The following is a 27613-nucleotide window of genomic DNA, read 5'->3' as shown; positions in this document are numbered from 1 at the left end:
CCGTATAGCTTATTGGGCTTGACTTGCCCTGACCCAAAACCTGGGAGCCAGCTTTAGCTGGGCCTCCCAGCACCAACTCGCAAGCAAGCTTTAGGCTGGGCTTGCCCCATGCCTTGTCTTTGGCCCAAACCAGTAGCTTTTGCTGTTGGGCTAACCCATACCACACGGCCCAATGGCTTGTAGCTGTGTTGCAGGGCCCGGCCCCACATTGCAGCCAGCCCACTTTTGGTTGGGCTGCATTATTTTTTCAATCTAATGCCAATTTTTGGCATCCCCAGGTTATAAATCATGCCCAAATATTTTTTGGGGTACTTTTATGCTAATTAATTCTAATTTAATTGTCACATGGTTTATCACCAACCGAAGCTAAATGACCCGTTTGTCATTATTTTGCTTCCACGATCGACCCTGTTTGGTCTTGATCTATTGAATTAATTAAAAGTGACCAGCAATCCATTAATCTGATAATTAATACAAAAATATTGACCCTAAGATCACTTTTGGACATTAACGATTGAATAATTTATTTTTCTACTTTGAGTCGTTGACATCCTTTCGTAGTCCTGAAGCACTCACACTTGAGTTCCCAACGCAACTCAAATCCACTACACTTAAATTAGCATATTGCATTTTGTGTTCTTACAGGAACCTCTCCTTTATGAGCTAATTATTCATACAACTAAATTGAACCTGTATTTTCATATTTAGTGCCTTTGAAACCCGAAGTTTTCATTCAAAACTTACCACATAAAACTTGTAGCTTTCATGTTTAAGTTAAACCAATACATGTCTATAGAACCTAATTGTTCTACGATGTATGCCTACGAATTACCATATGACTAACCACGTTTAATTGTACCCTCCATTTTAGGGACATGTCAAACTTGAACAAGCTCGATTTCACTGCTCTAGAAGTATTTGGAAGAAACTACCTAAAGTGGGTTCAAGACATAAAGCTTCATCTCACTACAAATGGTATTAGAGCCACAATCGAGGAACCTATCGATGCCAAACCCATCGATGTAGCTCAGAAAGCTACTGCAATGATCTTTATTCGAAGACACATCCATGATGCACTGCAAACCAAGTACCTCGCTGAGGAGACCCACGCACCTTTTGGCTTGCTTTAGCTTATCGTTTCAATCACCAGAAAGACATTTACTTGCCTGAAGCAAGACACGATTGGTAGCATCTACACTTCCAAGACTTTAAGTCTGTGAATGAATACAGCTCTGAAGTTTGTAGAATCTGATCACTACTAAAGTTCTGTAAAATGGACTTAACAAATCCAGATCTCCTGGAGAAGACCTATTGGACCTTTCATGCCACCAATATTGTCCTGGAGCAACAATATTAGGCATAGAAGTTCACCAAATTTTGAATTTGATCTCTATTTTTCTTCTCGCTGAAAAGTAGAACCAGCTTTTGATAAGAAATCATCAAGCTCTACCCACTAGCTCGAATGCTATGCCTAAAGCACGTGCGACCAATTCTAGTAGCCGCAAATGATGGAAAAATCTTCATGGCTATGGTAATGGGAGTACCAAGGGCCACCCAAAGGAGGAAATTTGACCCAAAAGCACCAACCCCTTGCATCTAAGGCCCCAAACTTCAAGAACGAGGGAAAAGCTACAGTTCAATTAGCTTTCACTGAAATGGACATATGTTACCATTGTGGATCAAAGGATCATTGGTCACGCGTATGCAGAGCTTCCCCTGAGGCCATTGCCAAGTATCATTCCCGTCATGAGTCTAACTTTGCCAATGTGGAACATCCCAAAGATGCTACTACATCCATCAAGATATCAAATTTTCAAGAAGCATCAGCTCCTATGGACGAATAAGCTTTATTCTTTTAGACATGTTTTTAGGGTGTTTTTACCCTTAGTGGTCGAACCCAATAGGAGTGGCTGGAACCCCTCTCTATTTTTTAGGTTTATGGTTTAATTTTTGAACCAATTTTCTAAGTCTTTGGAATAATTTGTTTGGTTTTGGTTTGTATTGAATTATGGATAATTATTTTATGGATATTATTTCTCGATTGATTAATTAAATGAATGAAGTTATATTTATGCATGTGACCAATTCAATTAATTTATTTCTAGGTATAACTGGTGGGGAAGTTAGTTGTCAGGCTGATAGTGCTACTACACACACAATATTGCATAAGTGACACTATTTTACTCACTTCGTACCTAATAATGCACCTCTGATAGCCCTCTCAGGCTCATCCAACCTGATTGAAGGATACAGAAAGGCTCGTATTATGTTGTATAATAGTATTGTCATAACCATTAAATAGGCCCTCTATTCTCCACATTCTAGAAGAATGTTGCTAAGTTTTAGAGACATTCGAGATAATCAATATCATGTTCAAACCACTAAAAAGAATGGTTGTAAATTTCTTTGTATCACTTCTTTGGAGTATGGCTAGAAGCGTATTCACGAGAAGCTGGAACGTCTCCTGAGTGGATTGTACATCATAACTATTCGCGACATAAAGATCCACCATGTAGCCGATCTTGTGCTTGGGTTTCAAGGCACTATGCTGCTTTGGAATGACTGTATGGGACATCCCAAACATGACATGATGTGCCATAAACTCAAATCATCACATGGGCATCATTTACCTCCCTATGTTGGATTCTCGCCATGCAAAGCTTGTTCTTTAGGAACGTTGCTAAGTTTTAGAGACATTCGAGATAATCAATATCATGTTCAAACCACTAAAAAGAATGGTTGTAAATTTCTTTGTATCACTTCTTTGGAGTATGGCTAGAAGCGTATTCACGAAACTGGAACGTCTCCCGAGTGGATTGTACATCACAACCATTCGCGGCATAAAGACCCACCATGTAGCCAGTCTTGTGCTTGGGTTTCAAGGCACCCTGCTGCTTTGGAATAACCGTATAGGACATCCCAAACATGACATGATGTGCCATAAACTCAAATCATCACATGGGCATCATTTACCTCCCTGTGTTGGATTCTTGCCATGCAAAGCTTGTTCTTTAGGGAAGTTGAATACTTAACCCTCAATTACAAAGATTATTCACAACCATCCTAAGTTTCTTCAGAGGATTCAAGGGGATATTTGTGGACCTATCCAACCATTATGTGGACCATTTCGATACTTTATGGTGTTGATTGATGCATCGACATGTTGGTCACATGTCTGTTTATTGTCCATACGTAACAATGCATTTGTGAAACTCCTAGCACAAATTATTAAGATTAGGGCTCACCACCTTGATTATCTGATCAAGTCGATTCAACTGGATAATGCTGGAGAGTTTTAAGTCACAAACTTTTGACGACTATTGTATTTCAGTTGGGATTGAAGTTGAACATCATGTACCCCATGTTCACACCTAAAATGGCCCGGATTAAGCTTTCATAAAGCATGTTCAATTGATAGCTTGGACTTTGGTTATGTGTACCAAATCGTCCGCCTGAGGCGTACCACTACCCAACCTCATTCATCGTTACAATTGGTTACCGGATACGAGCTTGACGTCTCACATTTACTGTGTTTGGGTGCACAGTTTATGTGGCAATAGCGTCGGCACTACGTACCAAAATGGGTCCTGAGAGAAAAATATGAATCTATGTTAGTTATGATTAAACATCAATTATTCACTACGTAGAGCCCTTGACATGAGATCTTTTGACCGCACGTTTTACAGATTGTCACTTTGTGAGACAGTCTTTTTGTCGTTAAGGGGAGATAAGAACACAAATGTTCCTGTAGAACACTGCAAATTGTCATGGTATGCTTCCATTATGTCTCATTTAGATTCCAGCACTGCCCAGTCTGAAACTAAAGTGCGACGTATTCTAGATTTTCAGAGCATTGCTTAAAGCATGCCAGATGCTTTTACTGACATAGCAAAGGTGACAAGATCACATATACCCGTTACAAATGCACCTACAAGGATAAGCGTACCTATAGTACGTTGTAATACAGCCTGGGAAGGCCAAACCGTCTTTGAGGGTGAGGCAGTTGCACCTTCCACATGCTTAGAGGCTAGCCAATCATCTACTTCTACCCTTGGTTCAAAGGATTCATGACCTAAGAAGAGGAAAATGCCATAAACTAGTGACCCCAGTCTAAATCCGACCATCGCTTACTCATTTGTTCCAACATATGAGGTTATTCTAGATTACGATGATGTCTTAGATGAGACAACTTGGCCTCTCGAGAATCGCAAGATTTCATTCCACTACAAAGTATTGGATGAGTTTTGGAATCAAAATGAGATGATCATCGATGATGCATTTGCGTACATAGTAGCTACTGACATCATGCTTAGCGATGATTGAACCACGTTCCGTCGATGGATGCTGATGTAGAACGGATTGGTCAAATTGGAAACAAGCAATCCAAGTCGAACTCGATTCGCTTGTGAAACGTAAAGTGTTTGGGCTTGTAGCTCATACTCTACCACATGTGAAGCCTATGGGCTACAAGTGGGTTTTCATAAGGAAGCGTAATGAGAGAAGTGAAATAGTGAGATACAAAGCACACCTCATAGCTCAAGACTTCTCTCAATGCCCTGGGATTGATTATGAGGAAACATATTCCCCCATAATGGAAGTCATAACGTTCTGCCACCTTATTAGTTTGGTAGTTTCTAAAAAACTAAACATGCAACTTATGGACATGGTAACCGCATATCTTTATAGGGATCTAGATACTAAAATCTACATGAAAGTTCCAAAAAGACATCTATTGACTGGTTCAAATGGTTCTAGACCACGAAACACTCTCTCTACTAGATTGAGGAGATCACTTTACGAATTGAAATAATACGGGTAGATGTGGTATAACCGTCTGAGTGAATATTTGACAAGTCAAGGTTATGTGAACAACAAACTATGTCCATGTGTGTTCATAAAGAAGTCACATTCCAGATTTACGATCGTTGTAGTTTATGTCGACGATATAAACCTCATCGGAACTCCTGCAGACCTTGAGGAAATTGTCGTTCACTTGAAATTAGAATTTGAGATGAAAGATCTTGGGAAAACTCGATATTATATAAGCATGGAGATCGAGCATTGATTGGATGGAATCCTAGTACATCAATCGAACTACACCCAAAAGGTGTTGCGACATTTTAATGAGGATAAAGTGAAGCCTTTGAGTACTCCTATGGTCGTTTAGACTCCATATGCTAAATGAGATCCTTTCCGTCCCAAGGAGGATGAGGAAGAGATTTTCGAGCTTGAAATTCCATACCTAAGTGCAATTGGTGCTTTATTGTACTTGGCTCAATGCACTAGACCTGACATCTCCTTCGCTGTTAATCTTTTGGCTTGATACAGCAATGCACCTACACGCAGACACTGGAATGGTGTTAAAGACATTTTCCACCACCTTAAGGGTACCACAAATTTAAGTTTGTTTTGCACCCATAAATCCTTGAGAGGAGTCGCCACCCTAAAGCAAAATTTTGTGAAAACAAGTTCATTTGAGCAACATCTATGCATGCAATTAACAATTAAATGCGGAATCATGCTTGTATGCACTAAAAAACAAAACTTTACCCATGAAATTCAATGCGTAGTAGTTGTGATGAACCCAGACTCAACTCAACTCTTAAAAAAAAGAGTTGAGAAACTTTTATACCTTTGAAGCACCTATTTGCTTAGCAAAGGATATTCACCCATGTGAGCGCCTTCCTTAGTCTCTTTTGCTCCTTAGCTCCATGGATGTGGATAAAGGAACTTTGCTTCCTGGCTCCGTGACTTCTTGGATATGGATAAAGGCAGCGATTCTCCAAGTTCCCAAGAAAGGGAACCTCTAAGTTTCAATAACAAGGAGAGCATTGCGGAAGAGATGAGTGACCTAGGAAGAGATGGATGCTAGTCCATTCTTCCTAGGTGGCCAACCTCCTAAGAGAAGAGAGAGCTTTTGTGTTTTTCTCTTTTCTCTCTATAAACCCTTTGGAATGGGTTATAATTGCCTTTCTATAGCCACTTACATTGAGTGGCATAATTGAAATTAAAACCAATTCTCCCTCACACTCTCTATGGCCGGCCATGTGGGTTCATTGGGCTTTCATGCACTTTGTGTTTTCAAGTTGTCAAACAACTTGAGTTATTGGACTAACCCGAGGTCTGCAACGAACGTATTCATTTGATTAATTAACATATTAATTAATCCTAGCCATAAATAATTAAATCATTTAATCATCCTTCCTCATCTCCATTGTTTCTTCAATCTCCTTACAAAGTGTCATTAGTTTCCTTTTAGCGAGGCAGTGGGCAATTAGAACTGTTCAAATCGATTGTGAATTGAAACTTACTTTTCAATTCTCCCTTTAGTGATTGTACACCTTTAGGGCTTCCACAAACCATGAGTAACACCTAGCAGTATATCATGGCTACCCAAACTAGTCAAAAGGGGTGGATAACCTATAGAATTTGGGATTACAATGCTTGCCTTGGTGTCAGTCACACCAATGACTCAAGACCAGGTCACTCTTTCTAAGAGAAGACATAGAACATACTAATCTTAACGGTCTATCAATGCCTAATTGGCAACCTATGATCATGAACGTTTAGGATATGTATACGAAAGAGAATAGTCTCATGAATCTAACCTCTTTTGATTACATTTTCCCAATACATATTCCTTAGACTTATCGTTTAAGCATTTAACATTTATATGAGATGGCTTTAAACAGTAATCTTTGCCCCTTATATTAAACTAGATTAGTTTAACATGTGAAATGTCCGTAAAGTATCATAATGTGATTGGCTTTAGGGCACATTTCCAACAATCTCCCACTTGCACAAGAGCCAATTAGATTGGTCATCAGTGATGATACCTCTTCTGAATTCATTTGAAAAATGGCTGAGTAGTAGGCCTAGACAATGGATATCTATATGTTATCCATAGAACCAACCTTGAGAATAACAACTTCACCATTATACATGATTCTCAATCATGTAGTTCAGTCTCTCATTTGAGGTCGGATCTTGATGAGACCTTGATTCCCTGGCTTGAGCTATCGCCCCTTTTGTGTCGTAGTGTGGGTACACTAGAGACACTTTCTGGTTGGAACCGAATGGAGAGTTCACAAATGAACTTTCCCATCCAAACAACATTGTTGTAAGCTTCTATGTGGCGATTGTTAGGGTGATATTTTATATATATTTGATAACTCTTTTACCTATAACTTAGTCATGATTTTATAGTAAATTGGTGAGTTTGATGTGTTTTTGTGCGATTTTTGTAGAGAACATAATTCGTGAATAAAGCAGGGAATTGGAAGCTTAAATTAGAGAAACTCAAAGAATTATCGAATGGTATGTGACTGATGGGCTGGAGCAAAGTATGGAACAATACATCATATAGGAAATTGGATCATTAAAGCAAGCCCAATAAAATTAGGCGGTGCAAGCATGCGGTGATGTGTTTTCCCAAAAAGAATTGGGTTTGAGAGTCCAAATGGCATGTGGATTAGGGAACCAAAAGGAAAGGCATAGAAAGAAAAAGGTTTTTAGCAGCCACAAGGGGGAGGATATAACGATACTCCAGCCTTCCAGTGGGGGTACTCTTGACAGAAGGTGGCAGTTTTGGGGTTTATCGCACACGGTTCCAGAATTGGGGTTTTGGGTTTCTTTATGTCATCGAATTCATCCATGTTTGTCATTAGTTTAATCATGAACTAAGTCCTTTTGCTAGGATTAGGGTGTACTCTTATCATGAACATCTAATTCTTATTATTTCATATTGATCTCGGTTGTTTTCCATGTTGAGTAATTGCTATTGTGCTTTATCGTTATCAAATAACTGGCCATTATTTGTGTGAAGAACTAAATTGGGACTGACAGGTTGAGTTTAGTAGATTGCTTCTCATAACAATTACCATGAATTACATAATTGAGTAGACATACTGGTTATGACTTGTGTAGTATTGTGAAATTATCCATTTAGCGTAAAGAGATTCGATTATCTACTTCTGTGGCTAGACATAGCATGGGTAGATAGTTAGAAACACAGTTAGTATATTATGAAAGGAAATATTGACGAATCAAGGGATAATTGCTAGCAACATGGGAATAATTTGAGTTTAATATGAATAACGGGATTAGATGGGATTGAGAATAAGGAACTTGATGTCCTAGTGCTTCAATATATTAATTTTTCATAATTCATTCACTTTTACTTCGTGTTTGTTCAATTGATATTTTCAATTTCGTTTGGGTTTTTGCATATTTGAATTTGTCATCGTAATCCATCTTTTATTTAAGTTTAGTTTGAAGTCAATCTCAATAGTAAATTTAGGTTAATCTGATCCTTGTTTGAACGACACTCTACTTATCACTATATTACTTGGACGATATTGTACACTTGCAATTATCAACAACAGCGATATATTTTGCATGCATGATGGAACACACTAAAGTCAGTACTTATAATGTTTCCACCCAAATATCTCTTTAGTCATAATAAAGAGATATCCAATTATCTCTTCATTCATAATGAAGAGACATGGAATGATAGATACGATATTAGATTCATAATCTAATACATTTATGCTTCCATTGCATTGCTCTAATTTTTCCTCATTCTTGAGGAATCTATCCTTTAGTATTTCTTAAATAATTAAGGACTCACTTGACAGTTGCCATGGTTCTGATCATGGGCTTGCGCTGATATCGTCTTGTACTAAACTTGGTACAACTCATAGCAACATTTTTCATACAATGTGAAATACATAAATCACCTTTCTGTGTATGCGTAAAGGATTCTATTTATGCATTATGCTTCTTTGGGAGTCAAAAGGGTACATTCCCTTTTAGAAGAGCAATTTCCCAGTCTGATTGGAATTGTCCTTTCATTTGAAGTTTATCATTCGAGAAACTTCCTACATCTATTGTCGTCTATCAATAGGGGTTGAGATAATCAAATTATATCTTGAAATCTATCATTATAGATTTCCATCCCATGTATATAGACTATGTCTCCCATATACATTCTATCATTATAGAATGTTTGAAGTCATAACTTTAACGAAGAAGAATTCCTTTCATATCCAAAATTAATATATCATATATATGTTCAAATTTTGGAATATGATTAACTCCCACTAATCTTTTGTAAACCTAGTAAACAAAGATTGATTTAAATCTTTATGAGAAATCAAACGATTTGATCTTTCTCTCATAAGATGATTATAGCTCCCAATAGCTTGCTAAAATTCATGATGGATGGATCTCTACAATTTACACGTCTTGTGATTCCTAGTCTTAGACATATATTATCAAGACTACCTTGATAATGGTTTCGAAAACCTATATTATGTCCAAACATTGAATCACTGTTTAGTTGTGGCTAGCAATCTTCGAATTAACATAAACCAAGACTACGTCAAAGGTGGTTTCTTCCAAGTCAACCAATCTCATTTATTGTAGGCACCTTAAGCTACCAATTAGCTATGAAGGTTTCACTACTTCTGGTCAAATGGTACTATACCATTTCCTTGAGTATATGTCGTCTATACACTCGCTTTAGTCATAAGGATTTTCATTCTTATTTCTTTCGAATTAAAAGGTGTAACTCTATAACATAGTCATAAAGTTCAAACCATTCAACTGAGATGGTTTATACGTCCTTCTCGACTACCTTGGAGCTAGTGGTGTAGGAACTAGGTGGTTATATTTGTTGATTATCATCTTGTCTCTCAAAGAACCAATTCTTTGAATTCTATCTCTCGGTCATTTTCTCTATCTTAGGTAAATCCTATTGTAGGATTAGAATGAACTACCCAACAAATAACATCTGTTAGTTGGTTTTTAGAAGTGATATCCAAAGGTTAATTCAAGGATATCCCACAAGATTGTAATCAAACAAATATTGCTTATTAGCACACAAACCCAAATCTTAACACGATTAAGACTTGTCTTTCATTCCAACTACATCCTATGGAGTCATGAAATTTTTGGAAGATCTTCTAATTGACAATCATATTGTCTTAAAAGTATATATCCTATATATGGGTAATTGATAACATCCAATGAACTACATTTTATTCGAGTTCCCTCTTCTTCCAATGGAGAAATCCATTATCTTATGATGCTACTTTCCTTGATATATTTCAAGGAAACTCTTCTGAAATGTTATTTTTTCTTGGATCAAATCTAAGGAGGTAAATACTTTAGACGTCTTACTACTCAACTTACATTCTTGAATTCTTTGAAACCTTTCGCAAAGTATTCGGACTTGTGTTTATTCAAAATAAACGATCGTCCAACCAAAAGCGACCTTCGATGAATGTCATACAACATGAGTAGTATTATGTTCTAGACAAGTGCCACTGACACTTAAGTGAATTAACCTCAACAACTTTGTGATTCTTTCTTCTTTTCAAAAGAATAAAGATTTGAACATTTCACCTCTATATAACTCAGTCGAATTAGTCACTACCTTGCAACCTTTCGGGTTTTAAGCATCGTTATATTCTAAACAGTTAACACCACCACATCATCTCTACAATAGAGACAATCAATCAGACTACAATAATCCAATCATTCATTAATAAAGAACAATGTTTTGTCAACCAAAACATTCATCGATCTCTTAAAATTATAGTGATGGAATTCAGTTCCTTATTCAAATAGGAATGTAAAGACAATCTTTGTATTTCCAATTTCTTTGGTAGTTCATATGAGGAAGTAAGTACTACCTGTTTTCGCAAAGATCTATATTTTATTCAAGTTCTGAATGTGAAGTACTTTCTCTTCTCTCATTAATCTTCTACTCCTTATTAGCCACACTTTTACAATGATTGTAAACATAGTTACTAATATGGAATCAAGCATTCAAGTAGAAGAACCAACTATTTTGAACTATTCAAGAAAAATTTACAACACCTTCGAAATGTGTGTTCTTGACACTTGCAAGATATTTCTTGCAAATACCCCTTCCAATGTCCATCCTTTCATAAAGAAAGTTTGTTCCCTTGGAGTTATTTCGCCTTCTTCATTTGACTTCTCCATTGACTACAATAGTCATGGTCCCTTAAACTCTCACTATCTCTCTTGAAACTTATTTCAATTGTGTTATACACATCAAATGATTGCGAGAGAGTGTGGTTAGTGTTCACTATATAGTTTACAATAAACTTAGTGAAGTCCTTGCCTAGTTTCCGTCTCCTGAAGTGGTTTAACACTTCAACACTCAATGATTCAAAATCATCATAAGTCCATGTTGATGGACTATTTGTGTCAATCAACCATTTCGTTCTAAACATGATTACAAACTTTCAAGAGTTGTTCAAGGCAACTCTCATTTCTTCATACAACAATTTGTAAGTGAAGACTCATGGCACATAAAGTGTCCATGCCCTTGTGCTTACTTCTCAAGTTCCTTGTTCATTTAACAAAGAAACAAGCACTAGTGTTTGAGTTAACTAAGGGTTGTTCAAAGCAACTCTTATTTCTTCATACAAAAATTTGTAATGGAAGAATTATGACACTAAAAGTGTCGATGTCTTTGTGCTAATCTTCTCAAGTTCCTTTGTTCATACAACAAAGGAATAAGCATTTGTTGTTTGTGTTGTACTCTTTATGATAGACATATCTAACATGTTCTTCCAATGATACATTATCAATAGGAAGATTGTGAGGATGAGACTACTAAAGGAAATTTTGTGAAAAACATGTTCATTTGAGCAACATCTATAGCATGCAATTAACAAGTTAAAGGCGGAATCATGCTTGCATGCACTCAAAACAAAACATTACCCATTAAATTCAAAGCCTAGTAGATTGGTGAACCTTGACTCAACTTAAAACAACATTTGTTAGTTGAGAAATTATACCTTGGTAGATTCCTCTTTGCATAAGCAAAGGCTAATCACCCAAAGAGAGGGCCTTCATTCCTTGCATCTTAGATCTATGGATTTGGATGGATGAAATGGTTCTCCAAGTTCCCAAAATTGAGAACCTCTAAGTCTCTTCACCAAGGTTAGATTGGAGAAGAAATGAGTGATCTTGGAGTAGTAGGATTGCTAGCTAAACCCTCCAAGGAGAACGGCCACTTCAGAGAGAAAAGAGAGCTTATGTTCTCATCTTTTCCCCAAAAGAAAATCCTAAATGAATTTTGGCTATAAAGTCATATTTATACCTTAATTAATTGGAGTGGAAAACTTGTAAATAAGTCCAAAACTCACTCCATCTCTAAATGGCCAGCCTTAGGGTATTATTGGGCTAATTGGGCCTTTGTGAATCATTATTCATTAAGTTGTCATACAACTTAAGTCAATGGGCTTGACGTTCGAATCCCATTGGGCCTTAAGGTCCAAAACTATCCCGAGGTCTTTAACGAACTTATTCGTTTGATTAATTAACATATTAATTAATCCTTGCCATAAATAATTAAACCATTTAATTATTCTTACTCATCTCCATTGTTTCTTCAATCTCCACCTTCCACGGTGTACGATCCATTAGGTTCCTTTTAGCGAGGCAGTGGGCGATTAAAACCATTTCAAATCGATTGTGAATTGAACCTTTCTTTCAATTCTCCCTTTAGTGATTATACACGTTTAGGGCTTCCACAAACCATGAGTGACACCTAGCAGCATATCATGGTTACCCAAGCTAATCAGAAGAGGTGGAGAACCTATTCAGTTTAGGATTACAAATGTAATACGGTCTTTCTCTAATACAATACTCTTGACCACATTGTTTGGTTTGATAGTTTATTCATGTCTACTATCCAATGTGATTCGTGTGCTTATATGATTACCTTGAATGTGATTTGGAACGACTTCCTAAATCTCATTCATACTCTGGCCAGAGATTCTTAATCATATCATAGAGTATTCTCCCCCAAACGGTTTGAAGGTTAGAGATCCCTTGTTGCGCATTCACTTGCCTCCATGGCTAAGTGGCTTAACCCCGACGATGCCGTGGACACCCGCGGATGGGGTGACTTTGACATAATCAAAGATCAAGTACCTAACCACAAAACAACTATGATGCCTCAGGTCAAATGACTACTTTGCATTATCCCAACCATGAGTTCTCATGTGACATGAATATGAGAACTCTTCGTTGATCGTGTTCAGTGAACTCATTCTCTATTGAGCACCTACGTACTTGTCTTGATGTCACACACACCAATGACTCGAGACTAGTCACTCTCCCTGAGAGAAGACATAGCACGTACTGATCTTAACGGACTGTCAATGCCTAATTGGCAATCCTATGATCAGGAACGTTTAGGATGTGTCTACGAAAGAATGGTCTCATGAATCTAACTTCTTTAGATCGCATTCTCCCAATCACATATTCCTTGGACTTATCGTTTAAGCGTATAACATTTATATGAGACGGCTCAAACAATAATATTTGCCCTTGATATTAAACTAGATTAGTTTAACATGTGAAATGTCCGTAAAGTATCATCATATGATTGGTTTTAGGGCACATTTCCAACAACTACTTAGGTACATATACAATCCATTCAAGACAATCTATGGGATTGTGGTACCAAGTTCGGAAACTAAAGCCTTTGTCAAGTTTTGGATATCGTTTGCAAATATATTTGGAAATAAATACATAACGAATATAAATTGATTGATTTTAAGCTATTTGTTCTGGGTCTTTAAATCAAATAACACCACCCACTATTTTTGGCAAATTGCATATCCCTCATTGGAATTCAAGAATTTTGGAGGAAACTCTTAGTAGGGTATGGGAGGCTCACTATTACCAAGCCCACCTCACAATGATATGATGTTGGCTAGCATCAATAATAATGAGAGAGTATGCTTACTCATTTACATCTCATCTAAGTACCCATCTTATTTGGCCTCTAGATAATAAGGCCTCAGAATGATATGATGTTGACTCCAGTGCACTTAGTTAAGTCATTCCCACCATGCAAGTTTGGGTAAGGGTTGAAGAATAACCTCAAAATGATATGATGTTGATCATTCTTGCTGCCTACCTTCACAACATCATGTATGCGTATAGAACTCCTCCTAAGTGTAAGCACATACTTTGTACTCCCCCATGATAGGGTGAAGTTGGTGTATGAGTCACAAACAATCAGAGCCTACCACGGTGGAAGCCCATGAAAGAGTGTTCAAAGCACTCTCATGCTTGTCAACTTAATAATGGTTTAGTTGAGGGTTTTTAGGTCTCATCACATATAAGCATGCATTTTAATCTCATTAAAACAATTTGGTCATATGACAACTATTGGTCCATGTGATTGATTTAGTAGTATATGATACTCCCACTATGCTTGTAAAACAATTTTTAAAGCAAGAGTAGACTTGGCATTTTAGACCCGACCTGTTAACCCAACCCGACCTGACCCGACCCGACCCGTTAATATTAGTATTTGGGTGGATGCTTAACGGGTCGGGTCGCTAATGGGTGAACCCGTTAGCACTTTGGGTCAACCCGTTAGCACCTATTAGTTGAGGATGTTTTAGTAATTTCAATAAAGTCTTAACAATAAAAAATAAACTCTATGAAAAAATAATAATAATAATAATTGTTAACGGGTGAAACGGGTAGAACAGGTCAGGTTCTGGTGACCTATTAACTTAACGGATCAGATTGAACCTGACCCAAACTCGATAAACCCGACCCATTTACAGGTCTAAGCAAGAGTATATGATACTACTAACATAAGCTTTGCATTCATTGATGGACTATATAGTTGCCTTAGGGCCTTAGGATGACTATGAACTTTTGATTCAATCCAACACAAGCCTAGTGTTGGATCTCGGTCTAGGGATGGTGATTGATTTTACTTACGTGTTTAATCACATTAAGGCATGTTTTCTTATTGGGCATTGGACCCAACCACTCCAATTTCATGCATATCAAATGAAACAAGAGATGAGTACTTCAAAGTAAAGAAAAGCTTATACTCTTTTACAACATTTGATCATATCAAAATACTTTAAAGTAAAGAAGAGCTTATGCTCTTTTACAACATTTGATCATATCAAATACAAAAAACTTCATTAAAGGAGCAAAACACTTTGTCGTTTAGTGATTTTGGGCCTTTACGTAAAAACGTAAATTTTCGGGTCAAAGTGAAAATACACAAAAGTATCAAAACTTTATGTAATTGCAAAAAAGCCCCAATAGTACCCCCATTATAGGGGTGGCTAGTCATGGTGAGTAGTGATGGTTTGTGTGAGCTGATTTGTGTGTTTGAAAGGTGATTGAAATAAGTGATTGGCATGTTGTGAATAGTAAAAAGGTATGGGTGTTGTTTGAAAAATCTTACCATCCATCACTAACAAAAGCAAATAAACAACCAAATACCTTTTTGAATCAAAACAACAACTTTTTGTTCTTGGTATGAACAACAAGAACAAAGGAAGAACATTGAAGAACATCCATGAAAACCCATTAGAGCTCCATGAATGTTTTCACTCAATTAAAACTCAAATTTACACTAATCAAAAGAGGGTTAACATCCTAGTGTACTTAGGGGTTCCTAATGACACTTTAAAACACTTTTAAAAAGACAAAAAAGAACCCAAAAATCCACCCCTTGGATTTGGTCTAATTTCCCCATAAACATGGCACCAAATTTTAGCTCCAAAATTCATGCTTAAATGAACTACATCTTCAACTTTTGAGATGGCAAATTTTCTAACAAAATGTACATTCAAAGAAGTAAGAATAAGGCTTGTAACAATTACAACATTCAAATCATAAACTATAAAAATACAAAACCCAGAAGGATTCACCAACTACAAGACCTAGGCTCTGATACCACTTGAAGGAAAAATTTATGAAAACAAGTTCATTTGAGCAACATCTATGCATGCAATTAAAAATTAAAGGCGGAATCATGCTTGTATGCACTTAACACAACTTTACCCATGACATTCAAGGCATAGTAGTTGTGGTAAACCAAGACTCAACTCAAATCTTAAAGAAAAGAATTGAGAAACTTGTATACCTTTGAAGCACCTCTTTGCTTAGCGAAGGATATTCACCAATGTGAGGGCCTTCTTTCCTTCGTCTCCTTTGCTCCTTGACTCCATGGATGTGGATGGAGGAACTTTGCTTCTTGGCTCCATGACTTCTTGGATATGGATGGAATGGATTCTCCAAGTTCCAAGAAAGGGAACCTCTAAGTTTCCACACCAAGGAGAGCATTGAGGAAGAGATGAGTGACCTAGGAAGAGATGGATGCTAGTCCATTCTTCCTAGGGTGGGCGGCCTCCTAAGAGAAGAGAGAGCTTTTGTGTTTTACTCCTTTGTCTCTAGAAAACCCTTTATAAGGGAATGGGTTATAATTTTCTTTCTATAGCCACTTACATTGAGTGGCATAATTGAAATTAAAACCAATTCTCCCTCACACTCTCTATGGTCGGCCATGTGGGTTCATTGGGCTTTCATGCCCTTTGTGTTTTCAAGTTGTCATACAACTTGAGTTATTGGCCTTGACATTCAAAGTCCATTGGGTCTTGAGTCCCAAAACTAACCCGATGTCTAAAATGAACTTATTCATTTGATTAATTAACATATCAATTAATCCTAGCCATAAATAATTAAACCATTTAATTATCCTTACTCATATCCGTTGTTTCTTCAATCTCTACCTTAAATGGTGTACGATCTATTATGTTCCTTTTAGCGAGGCAGTGGGCAATTAAAACTCTTCAAATCGATTGTGAATTGAAACTTACTTTTCAATTCTCCCTTTAGTGATTATACACCTTTAGGGCTTCCACAAATCATGAGTGACACCAAGCAGTATGTCATGGCTACCCAAGCTAATCAAAAGATGTGGAGAACCTATTCAGTTTGGGATTACAATGCAATACGGTCTTTCTCTAATACAATATTCTTGTCCACATTGTTCGATTTGATAGTTTATTCATGTCTGCTATCCAATGTGATTCTCTTACTTATATGATTACCTTGAATGTGATTTGGAACGAATTCCTAAATCTCATTCATATTCTGGCCAGAGATTCTTAATCATATGATAAAGTATTCTCCCTCAAACGGTTTGAAGGTTAAAAATCCCTTATTGTGCATTCACTTGCCTCTATGGCTAAGTGGCTTAACCCCAACTATGTGGTGGACACCCTTTGACAGAGTGACTTTGACATAGTCAAAGATCAAGGGCCTAACCATAAGACAACTATGATGCCTCCAGTCAAATGACTACTTTACATTATCCCAACCACGAGTTTTCATGTGACATGAGTATGGGAACTCCTTGTTGATGGCGTTCAGTGGACTCATTCTCTATTGACCACCTACATGCTTGTCTTAGTGTCAGTCACACTAATGACTCAAGACCAGTCACTCTCTCTAAGAGAAGACATAGCACGTACTGATCTTAATGGACTGTCAATGCCCAATTGGCGATCCTATGACCAGGAACATTTAAGATATGGATACGAAAGAGAATGGTCTCATGAATCTAACTTCTTTAGATCACATTCTCCCAATTACATATTCCTTAGACTTATCGTTTAAGCATATAACATTTATATGAGACGACTTTAAACCGTCTTCTTTGCCCTTTATATTAAACAAGATTAGTTTAACATGTGAAATGTCCGTAAAGTATCATCATATGATTGGTTTTAGGGCACATTTCCAACATGCCCCCTCGGTCCTCGGGTTGATTCCTACCTTGTTGGTTACGCAGATGCTAGTTATCTATCTATCCCACATAGGGCACGTTCTCAAACGGGCTATGTCTTTATCGTTGGAGACACCACTATATCTTGGAGGTCTACCAAGCAAATCTAGTTGCGACTTCTTCAAACCATGCTGAGATCCTCGCCTTGCATGACGCATCTCGTGAGTGCTTTTGGCAGAGAGCAGTCACGGAACATATTTGAAGCAATAGTGGCCTTACTACATCATTGACCTTCCTACAACGATCTTTGAAGACAATGTAGCATGTATCGAGCAGTTAAAGAAGGGATGTATTAAGGGAGACAACACCAAGCACATAGCGCCGAAGTTCTTTTATTCTTACCAACAACAACACCATCAGAACATTGAAGTCAAGCAAATCCGTTCCCAGGACAATCTGGCCGATCATTTTACCAAGTCATTGCCCAAGTCTACTTTTCAGAAACTCATCCAAGGAATTGGTATGCGTAAATTATCTGAGTTGAATTGCTTGTAGTTCTCTTATTTGGAAGTTATGTCTAACTCAAGGGGAGTATCCTGAAGCATACTCACTTGATCTTTATGTACTTTTTTTCCTACGATTAGAAGCATTTTTCCCGTTGGGTTTTTGCTACCTAACGAGGTTTTGATAAGGCACCCATCTTGGGATGATCATTCTCCATTGAGTTCACTACTTTTGTCCTGTTTGATATTTGTTTTAGACATTTTGCATACTTCTCACTTTTCTCCTTAGTCTATGGGTTTTCACCTACCTTAGCTAGGTTTTACCATAGTGAGACTTTATGAGTTTCACTACCTATGCATACTTTCCTTATATTAGAGACTCGCATTCGCCTGTTGTGTCGCTAACTTCATCAACTATTCTACTTCAACTGCTGAAGATCTGATGCGATATTTTGTTTGAGTATTTCCACACTCAAGGGGGAGTGTTGCAGTCACATTTAGAATAGGAATGTGATTGTGTAAATTATAGTGTATCTAGGGATATCTCGGAATATTCCCCTTGGTAGATATTATCCTATTAGAGTTTTAATTCTATAAGGGTAAGGATTTAACCTATCCTACTATTATAAATAAAGGCATAATGGGGTGATACAACACACACATCACAATTAAATCTCTCTCTTCTCTCTCTTGTCACCGACCCATCTCCCTCTCTAGTCCTAAATACAATTCAGTCAAATAAGCCTACAACAATCTCTTAATTTTTTAAGTTTTAACATTTATTTTTCTATAATAAACTTTATTGATCATGGAAAAAAACTTACATCAATAGAAAAATTTGAGATAGCCAATCTAACATGATGAAAACACCATGGACGCTACATTTATCTTGTTGAGTTCTAGTTTGATTGCATGGTTGTGTAGTATGCAACAGAAAACAAGTGATTTTAAAACATTGTAGCACAATATAATTTGCATAAAAATTGTTAACAAAAGGGATTGGTTGAAATGAGATTAATGTCATTCGGCATGAGATATATGAATGTGAATATTAAATTGAAACCAAATTTAAATATATTAATTTCTAATTTGAATTGTACTCATGCTATGTTGAAATGTACCGATGGCAAATTGAAACATACAAATGCTGATATGATATGTACCCATGTCAACTTGAAACGTACCAACATATCATCTAGAAATGTACCCATGCCGAATTGAAAAGTACCGATGCTGATATGAAATGTACCCATGCCAACTTAAAATGTACCAACATATCGGCTATAAACGTACCAATACTAAATGGAAACATACCCCATATCATCTACCACTAGAATCTATTTTCCAAATGTACCATGGTACGAATACTCAAATCAAGAGGTTTGCATAAAATAAAAATAGAAGGGGAATGAACATGACTCACAACGGAGGACATAAGAGTATTGACCAACAACAAAGAAATGACACAAAAAGATTGTAGAATAGTCATGAAAGAAGATGACATATATATATATATATATATATATATATATATATATATATATCATGTTAGAAGCATAAATAAATCAAATTTGATATGTTTTTAGAATTTTAAAACATATGTCTACTAGATTCTAGGAGATTTGAATAATTATTAACAAATTGGCACATTATATATATGTCGAATTTTGTAACTTCGCATTAAAAAATGCTACTTATAATATATTCACCTAAAATGTAGGAAAATGTTTAATAAAAATTCTAAAAGGTATGATGTTTAATTTAACATATAGAACATCGAGGCATTTAAATCTAAACGCCCCATGACGGATTGATGAATCAGATTCGATGAGGTGCGGTGATTCAACACCAGATGGTGATATAGTGCAGGAAGACAAGGTAGTAGGCGTTCGAGACACAATCAGCGGCTGCGAGATTGTCAAGATGAGCAGCGAATTCAAAACTGGTTACGATTACGGGGCTGAGTTCTAGGTAGCGGATTCTGGGGGATACAGAGGCTTCAAGCTTTGTTTTTTAGTTTCTTTTAATATTTTTTTTATCCTAATCGAATTTATAATTAGTTTCAAACATGTGTAACACGTGGCATAAATTTGACGTTCATATTAGTAAAATTGTAGATCTTATATTTGCCACGTCTATTGTTTACTGATTACATTGATAGAAAACTCAACTGATTGTGACATTGAAATGAAATAATAGTAAATATATGTGATTAAAATGCTTTAAAAAAATATTGTATGATGTTGCATTTGTACCCAAACTTGAGAAAGCAAACTGTAATTTACCTTTTAGTTTTAATACTCAATTTTATTAATTAGGTTTTCTGATTGGAGCGCAATGACGCTTTAGGATTCATATAGCCGACCTCACTTAGTGGGAAAATACTTTGTTTTTGTTGTTGTAGGTTTTCTGATTGGGTAATCAGTTTCTATGACTATTTGCTAACTTTATTGGCTCTCCAATGAAATCAATTTTCATATGAAATTTCTAATTAATATGAGGACACATTTGCAATCCCATATGAATATCATCAATTGTCATCGTATTTGAGTTATAACTCAAATTCATTTGTAATCTCATATTCCGAAGTTCTTAAGGCCATTTATGAATCTGGAATTGGGGATCTTAAGTCCAAGCATGTATCTGAAATCTATCGCTAAGACCCATCTAATTTCTACTTTGCTACTGGTTATTATATTTTATCTGTAAAAAATTGGTCAGTTATTGCATAAGAATCAAACATTGTTAGTTTGATTCTTATGTATAGACATCAGACTAAATAGAGATTGAATGTTTAACTGTACATACTTGTCGCATTCCACTATTGAACGAATCAATGGATGAAAGTCGACTTAGGTTAGGCACTTGTAACGCAATAATGCTCGGATGTTTAATTGTGAAATTTTCAGTAAAAAACGTGATAATGTACAAAAGTGCAAAAAGGTTTAAATGATATATAGCAGAACAATGAAACATTGTATCATGTGATACCCTGATCAGCAGTCTTGTGCAAAATATTATCATGTCTAAGTAACAAACAAAGTCTGGTGCACTTGAATTTATATGCTGTATTCCAAACGAAAATTATATACCATGGATCAAGCATATTCTTCAAGTAATAGAATGTTAAGTAGAATATTAATTCATACAAACAAACTCGTAATCCATTGGTCTGCATTTTGTAAGAAGAAATTTCAAAAGAACATGCCACATCGTGCATCAAAAAATTCCTCTAGACTTTTATAATGTAGAAACACTGTCACGGGCCATATGGTTTTTTCTTGGATTTCATAAATAAGGGAAAATTTAGGCTAAAATATGATAGAAGTATTGCTCAAGGGAATATTGTGGAATTTTGTATTGAAGAACTAGTACTAGTAAATCTACCACTTTGACGACCATCAACCCCTCTAGGAGCCCTGGCCATTTCCTCAAGAAAATCTTCAGTTCGGACATGTGTTTTATCAGCAGACAAAGGATGATGTTGGACCAAAATACAAGGAGTCTCATGATCCAGTTATCCGTGTCCACAAAATTTTGAAAATGCAACACCAAATTGGGGCAATTATACCAAGAACATATGATAAGACCGCCAGACAAAGCAAGCCGTACAAATCATATGCAAAATTGTTCGAGATATGTTGTCTTCAGCATCTGATAAAGCTTCAAATGCCTTCTAAAGACAAAATAATTAGGCACGTATTCTTGGTATGATCATGACTTGTGCATCAGTTTTACTATACTGCATCAGCAGCGGCCATTGTTTTGTACACTCTATCAGAAGCTTTCTTCACCTACAAAAGCCATGAAAATGTATGTATGAGATGAATGTAGAATAGATTGTGATAGATCCCTCGATCAACCTTAACCCACAAAAGCCATGAAAGAACTCAGAGAGAAAATGACAAAAGAATCTTGATATTATTTCATAACCATTTTCTGTTTCTTACAACTCTAACTATATAGCAACTTTCCCCAATTACATTTTTACCCTAATTACAGCTATACCAACTACTTTATTACGAATATTACAGCTTCATTACTAAGATGATGACATCTGGCCCCCACACAATTGCTTTATAACCACTATTTGTTACTAGAATCCAAACAGAATCCTAACATTACTCCCCCCTTTTTAGAAATAGCCTTGTCCTCAAGGCTTAAAGTCAGGAAACTTCGACTGTAGAGTATCCCAGCTTTCCCAAGATGCATCTGTAACAGGATGATTCTTCCAATGCACTAACACTTCTGTTGATGAAGTTGTTCCGGTGTTAACCACCCGCCGGTCCAAAAGAGCTTCTGGGACAAGGTCATCATGCTGTAAACCAGCATCTTGAATTGTTGGCAAAGGAATAGTAGGAATGATTGCAGTGCCCAGTTTCTTTTTGAGACATGAAACATGAAAAACTGGATGGATCTTAGAGTGACTTGGGAGTTTCAACCGATATGCCACAGGTCCAACTCGATCAAGTATCTCAAAAGGACCATAAAATCGAGGATGCAGCTTATGGAAGGGATGCAAAGAAAGTGACTTCTGCTGGTAGGGGACCAATCGAAGATAGACAAAATCCCCAATTGCAAATGATCTCTCAGTTCGACCTTTGTTTGCTTGAGTTGTCATTCGTTCTTGAGCAGTTGCTAAGTTGGTTTTTAACAGAGATAAAATTCGAGTCCTGTCTTTCAAGCAGTGATCCACCATATCAATCTTTGTTGTACCAGATTCATAGAGTGGAATATGGGGTGGTGGATGTCCATACACGACCTCATAAGGTGTCATTTTAGCTGCAGAATGATAAGAGGTGTTATAGCTCCATTCTGCCCAGGGAAGCCATGTCAACCATTTCTTAGGTTGCAAGCTGCAAAAACAACGCAGATATGTTTCCACACACCTATTGAGAACTTCAGTTTGGCCATCAGTTTGGGGATGGAAACCTGAACTGAGACAGAGCTTGGAGCCTTGAAGGTGAAAAAATTCCTTCCAAAATGCGCTGATGAATATTGGGTCTCGATCAGATACGATAGAAGTAGGCATTCCATGCAATTTAAACACCTGATCAATAAAGACTTGTGCCACTGAATGTGCAGTATATGGGTGAGATAAGGGCAGGAAATGGGCAGCTTTTGATAGTCTGTCAACGATGACAAATATAACTGATTTACCCTTGCAGAGAGGAAGGCCGGTGATAAAATCCATAGCTATATTAGACCAAATTCTTTGAGGGATTGGTAGTGGAGTAAGAAGTCCAGCAGGTGCAAGTGTCTCATACTTATTCTTCTGACAAATATCACATCCAGCAATCAGTTCTTTGATATTGTTCTTCATACCCTCCCAATAGAAGGATCGGGATATCCGTTTATAGGTTTTGAGAAACCCTTCATGGCCTGCAGATGGAGTACAATGGTGTTCTTCAAAAATTCTTGTCCGCCAAGGACTTGTAGGACTAACAACAATCCGATTCTTATACTTCAAAAACCCATTATCAAGCTGGTATTTGAGCAAGTTTAATGGAGTCAAATCGGAGGATTTATGTAAAATAGCCTGAGACTTCTGTAAAATCCAGTCATCTTTTTCAACATGCCTCCTCAGATCATCTAGCCAGGACATATAAGGATATGATAAAGCAAGTAAATCACTATCAGAATCTGAGCAATGTAGTGTAATTGAAGCAACATTGCCTTGATCAAGACTCCCGATCATGCTTGAAGCCATAGGAAGCGCATTAGCTGGATCCATAATTGAAGTAGCCTGAGAATGGAACATTCTGGATAATGCATCAGCTGCTTTATTGTCACTGCCCTTTCTATACTGGATTTCATAATCAAATCCCAGTAATTTGGAAACCCACTTTTGCTGGAAAGGAGAGTTAGCTCTGTTTTGAAGAAAATATTTGAGGCTGTGATGGTCGGTTTGTATAATGAAATGGCTTCCCAGTAAATAGGACTGCCACTTTTTAACTGCATGAACCACAACCAACATTTCTCTTTCATATGCAGAAAGTGCCTGATTCTTGGGTCCTAAAACTTGACTGGTGAATGCAATAGGCCTGCCACCTTGTTGCAAAACTGCCCCTATTCCCACACCAGAAGCATCGCTTTCAATAACAAATGGTTTTGAAAAATCTGGCAGTGCTAAGACCTGAGGAGACAACATTGCATTTTTCAATTCGTGAAATGCAGCAGTGGCTGCAGGACTCCATTTAAACCCATCTTTCTTCGTGAGTTGGGTCAGAGGTCCACTGATTCTACCAAATTGAGGAATGAACTTCCTATAGTACCCCGTTAAGCCAAGAAAACCCCTTAAGGCCTTCACAGAGGTAGGTAAGGGCCAATTTGCAATGGCTTTCAATTTAGAGGGGTCAGCAGCTACTCCATTCTGAGAGACAATATGGCCGAGATATTCAATTTGCTGTTTCCTAAAAGCACATTTTGACAGTTTCACAAACAAGTGATGAAGTTGGAGTACACTAAGGGCAATACTGACATGCTGCAGATGCAATTCCCAAGAAGTACTATAGATCAGGATGTCATCAAAGAAAACTAAGATGAATTTCCTCAAGTAAGGCCTAAAAATCTCATTCATTAAGCTTTGGAAAGATGCAGGGGCATTTGTTAAGCCAAAAGGCAAAACGAGAAATTCATAATGTCCCTCATGAGTTCGGAAAGCAGTTTTTTCAATATCTGCAGGATGCATACGGATTTGATGGTAACCGGACCTAAGATCCAGTTTAGAAAAATATTGGGCACCAAAGAGCTCATCCAATAACTCATCAATCAACGGTATAGGGTACTTGTCTTTGATTGTGAGGAGATTAAGTGCTCTATAATCCGTGCACATCCTCCAAGTACCCTCCTTTTTCTTCACTAAGAGTACTGGAGAAGAGAATGGACTATGACTCGGCCTGATGAAACCTGATTCCAGTAACTCCTTGACACATTTCTCAATTTCAGTTTTCTGAAAAGGACCATACTTGTAAGGTCGAGCACTAGGGGGTTTGCATCCTTCCAACAAGGGGATTCTATGATCATGGTTTCTGGATGGAGGTAACCCAGATGGGCTTTGAAAAATGGATTGATACTTGGCTAGCAGTACTTGCAATTCACTATCTTGGGTAGCATTCAACTGAGACTGAGGAGATGGTACTGTCTTATCTGCACCAACTTGCAAAACAAATAAGGCAGCTCCCAAACAATGTTCATGAGTCAGTAACTTATCCATTTGTAAAGAAGAAATGGACTGAGGTTCTTGGGGCTGAGGGCTTGATATGGAAAAAGTAGTTGTGCCAATGACAAACTGCATAATCATCTTATCAAAATCCCACAGTACTGGTCCTAATGTTCTCAACCATTGGACACCCAAAACAATATCGCAACCACCCAAAGGAAGAGCATAGAAATCAAGCACAGCTGCATAATGTTGTATGCGAATGGAAACTTGAGCTAAACATCCAGTGCTAGTAAGGGATCCCCTATTTGCAATCTTCACAGTAAATGGATGTGAAGTATCGATATGACCCTTTAATTTCTTGACCAAGGAGATATCAATGAAATTATGTGGACTACCAGAATCTACCAGGAAAATAACAGGACAATTTAATACTAACCCATTGATCTTCATTGTTCTGATAGATTTCGGGGCAGGAATTCCATAGACTGTACAAGCTGTTACCTCAGGCTCTTCACTGTCATCAGATTGATGTTCGATAAGGTCACCATTGTCATATACATCTATGAGGAGTACTTGTCGTTTGGGACCAGCACACACATGCTCTCGTGAAAACTTTTCATCACAGTTAAACCACAACCTATTCTTTCGTTGAAATTCAATTTCTGCTGCTGTTAAACGTCTGAAATTCTCATTTCGGGAAGAATGCTCATTCTTTGGCGTGTTGGTGATGTCAGATAATTGGGTTGGCTTGAACTGAGATGCAGATGAAATGTTTCGGGAAAAAGATCGAACCTTTAATTCGGCTAGTTTGGCATCCACTTGTTGGGCGTAAGCAATGGCTTCATGAACATCAAATGGTCGCAGAAGCTTGACATCATGGCGAATTTCTGGCTTTAAACCCCCAATGAAGCAGCTTTTCAAGAGTCCCGAGGTCATCTCTACCGTGCGATTTGCCAATCTTCTGAATTCCATGATATAGTCCCTGAGCAATCCCGATTGGTGAAGTTTTACCAAATTTTCAGTGCAATCCGTAAGGTCAGAAGAACCAAATTCCCTGCAAAAGATCTTTGTAAAATCTGCCCAATTGGGATAATTCTTGACGCAGTTCACCCATTGAAACCATTGAAGGGCTTCGTTTTCCATATGAAAAGAAGCCATACGAACCTTCTTGTCCGCTGGAATATCAAAGTAATCGAAGTAATGTTCTGCCTTGTAAACCCAGCCGAGAGGATCGTCCCCTTCCTGAAAACGAGGGAAATCCAATTTGACCAAAGGTGGTCTAGGTTGAAATCCTGTATCGTGACGATTGAGATTCTGGGTTCTTGAATCATCACGCAAATTGGGGTCAGAACGAGTTGCATCCGATGAATCTCCTGGAAAACCCATTTCACATTTGTCCAGAAAATCACGATGAAGCTTCTCAATTCGAGCATCCGAAGAATCTTGACGCCCTTCCATGGCGTCGAACCTTTGGAGTAGTGTGTTGAGAGTGTTGTTTATCGCAGCAAGATGATTCTGCGATTCCATAGCTCTCTTTGTTGATGTACGAGTCATACGGCAGCAGAGAAGGGATGGAGAAATCAGTACTGGCTCGATACCAATGATAGATCCCTCGATCAACCTTAACCCATAGAAGCCATGAAAGAACTCAGAGAGAAAATGACAAAAGAATCTTGATATTATTTCATAACCATTTTCTATTTCTTACAACTCTAACTATATAGCAACTTTCCCCAATTACATTTTTACCCCAATTACAGCTATACCAACTACTTTATTACGAATATTACAGCTTCATTACTAAGATGATGACATCTGGCCCCCACACAATTGCTTTATAACCACTATTTGTTACTAGAATCCAAACAGAATCCTAACAGATTGTAGTTACACAAAACAGAACAGATCATAGTAGTTTACTTCTTTCTCCCAGTCAGTGCATGTGATTATGATTGAAAGACATAATGCTTGCACAAACAAGGCCACTGTAAAGTTCGCCAAAAAAAAAACAAGGCCACTGTAATTCCAATCCAAAGACCCTGCGAAGAAAATGTTGATTCGAAATTAACACGAGAAGTATTTCATTTCCACGGAATACTAAGAAAGGGCAAAATAAATTGTAAAAAGGAAAGATAAAGTTGAGGGGACTTGAAAAATTAAAAGTACATGAACACAAAATTTGCATCAGTCACCTTTCCTCCAATGTCCAGGACAAAAGCTAATAATACTGCAGTAGGAATTCCCATTTGATAATAAGCTCCTAGATTAACATAAGCCCCAATTTTCTGTTGTCCACCTCCTCGTATAACACCTGAAATCGAACATCGAAGTAACTTCTTTCAA

General features: G+C 37.3%; 1 pseudogene; it reads right to left on the bottom strand.

The window, feature by feature from the left end:
- Positions 1 to 22258: 22258 nt before the first annotated feature.
- LOC126595437 (uncharacterized) overlaps positions 22259 to 27613 on the bottom strand; it is a 54011-nt pseudogene continuing 48656 nt past the window's right edge.

The sequence above is a fragment of the Malus sylvestris genome, chromosome 13 (assembly GCF_916048215.2).
Source record: "Malus sylvestris chromosome 13, drMalSylv7.2, whole genome shotgun sequence".
Lineage (NCBI taxonomy): Eukaryota > Viridiplantae > Streptophyta > Magnoliopsida > Rosales > Rosaceae > Malus > Malus sylvestris.
The sequence above is the reverse complement of the archived record's forward strand: the minus strand, read 5'-3'. Positions and strand labels throughout refer to the sequence as shown.